At 35.2% G+C, this 2,392-nt stretch overlaps 1 long non-coding RNA gene across 2 annotated transcripts; it reads left to right on the top strand.

The window, feature by feature from the left end:
• Positions 1–865: 865 nt before the first annotated feature.
• On the top strand, positions 866–1,889 carry LOC135265417 (uncharacterized). 2 transcript variants are annotated; one of them, XR_010333077.1, is made up of 4 exons: positions 866–1,053; positions 1,108–1,212; positions 1,262–1,391; positions 1,473–1,889. It is a non-coding gene; the product is annotated as an uncharacterized LOC135265417 (long non-coding RNA). The 2 variants fall into 2 exon arrangements; XR_010333076.1 differs by having other exon boundaries at positions 1,262–1,889.
• The last annotated feature ends 503 nt before the right edge of the window (positions 1,890–2,392 follow it).

Here is a 2,392-nt window from a genome sequence, read left to right on the forward strand (position 1 = left end):
TAATTGTTATACATTGCGGTTTTATTGTAAGTTCGTCACCAACTTTGGATTAAATATTTAAGGGGACGTTCAACTTCACAAGATTATCAGAAATTAAATGTTTATTTTAACCAAAAGAACTAATGTGACTGAAATAATAAAAATATACAGGGTGTATTAGAAATACGTGTTTTAATTTTAACAGGTAACAGTACTTAACAAATAAGGCATTTATTCTATTTGTAATTTTTCAATAAAATATTCGCAATTTACTTAAAATTTGGAAAAAGATAACATCCTCAAACGTGTACCCGCCTATGGGTACAAAAATAAGAGAGTCGAACTATTTTCGTTGTGATAGAAACGGACAATTTAAACAATTTAAAACAACAATGAAAATTGTTGCTATGAATACAAACTAGTTATTAAACACTAACCGACTCGTTTGTGTAAAATAAAGGAGGAAAACAACGAAAATTATAAAAAAAATTTGCAAAACGTTATATAGAAAAGTTGTTTTATTTGATGAGTTTTATTACTTTTATTTAAAAGCATATTTATTTATTTAAATCGGTAAAAATTTCGAAACGTATTTGACCTATTAAAAGATAAAAAAAGTTAAACTCTAAGTTAAGTTTGTAGAGCTTCAAGTCTCATAACTCATTTTTTACAAATAAAAAGCCTTCATTTAGTTCTGCACCAAAGCTTTTTCTTCGACATGCCTAAAACACAATTATAAAATTTGGAAAAATGGTCAAGTTAAATATTAGGCATAGAGATGAAACCTTCTTTAGAATAATATAGGACAAATTTCTGTTTTAGAACTTTGAAGTAATACCTGTTTGTTCTAAAAACTTGTATATGGCTAAAAAAGTCAAAAAGCTTGACTTTTGCTGCTTTGACTTGCGTTTCAGAAAATGACAATTTGTTAATTTTTTTGAAATCAAAGGTGAAATACCCTCTAGGAAAGTTGTCGGCACAATCCATTGGTAAATAAAAGAATCGCTGGTAGTAATTCCCACATGTCTGGAATAGACAACATCTAACGGCCGAATTGAGACCTTGGAATCCTCAGTGGCTGGCAAAGCTCGATCGATTGTGGAGTTTTTAAAGTTTGAACTTTTGTAGGGATGGAGCGAAAGTGTATTAAGAGGCAGGGCAGGCAGGCAGGCAGGCAGGCAGGGCCGAGCCTGTACCTCTAAGCAGGAGCGACTTGCAGATGAGCGCTCGGAGGTCGGCAGAGATTACACGTGAATTATGGCACAAAGATATCTAATTGTAGCTTGGGGCCGCGAAGGGCGAGACTTGACCCCAGCCGGGCGTCTTGCTTTCCTCACAGACCATTTACCGGCTCACTACATTTGCCGAGGCTCATTATTAACACCGCCGAAGCTAAGTCAACGTTTGCTGAGGTGCGCTGCTTACTAATTTCAATAGATTAACCGCGCACATTTAACCCATTCGCCTAAATCGAGTTATTTGTAATTAACTAGCTTCCACTTGGAGGAGGAGGAGGAGGTGGAGGAGAGCCCACCCCAAAGCCAACCGCCACCGCATTCGATTATTACCATCATCGGAAAATTCTATTATTATCCTTTGAAAAACAAACAATAAAAACGCAGTATGGAGAGCCTATTAGCCTCTTAAATTTGGCGAGTCTGCGATGGGTTTCCTTTAGTTACTTTACGGTTATGTCGTAGATGCGGCGCAAGGAACATGCTGCTGGCTCATTACATATCTGAATAACTGAACCGTGCCTGGGTAATGTTATTTTTATACGACATAAAGTAGTAACGACATGTTGGAGACACAATAAGCGTCGAGTGTGCCCCAATATCGACTGCTCCAGCTCCGTTCTTCCAAACACAATTTACAGATAAGCATTCTAATTACTGACATTAATTAAAAACGTGCCTATTTGCGTAAATACAACAAATGCAGCTAAAAACGCAACACCTTAGAAAATAATACCCAATAATAGTTATTTATTGTCTAAGTGTTTTAAAAAGCATTTTATTCACACAAGAATGTTTAAATACGAGAGCGTCTGCTAGAATTAATCAAAGTTAAATTAAAAGTAGGACTATAACTTATCAGACTAAACGAGATACAAAATCTCAGGATTTTCTAAACCCAAAAAAGAAAGTACGGAAGAGTAAAATGAGGGCGCTTCGAGCGTTATATCGTCTCGGTGTCAAATTTCACTAATTACTTGGAAAAAAATGCAGAAATGTTGAGCTTTGCACTTTCAACAGACTTAGGAAAACTTAGGACTAAAATTTGAATAATTATTTAAAATTTGAAATTTGCGCTCTTTCCCGTATTCTTCAAAACGCTGCGAATACGGTTAAAGATACAAAAAACTGTTTAGAAGAAAGTTGTAGATAACTAAATTTCCTTTAAAAAAGTCAGC

Source organism: Tribolium castaneum, chromosome 2 (assembly GCF_031307605.1).
Source record: "Tribolium castaneum strain GA2 chromosome 2, icTriCast1.1, whole genome shotgun sequence".
NCBI lineage: Eukaryota > Metazoa > Arthropoda > Insecta > Coleoptera > Tenebrionidae > Tribolium > Tribolium castaneum.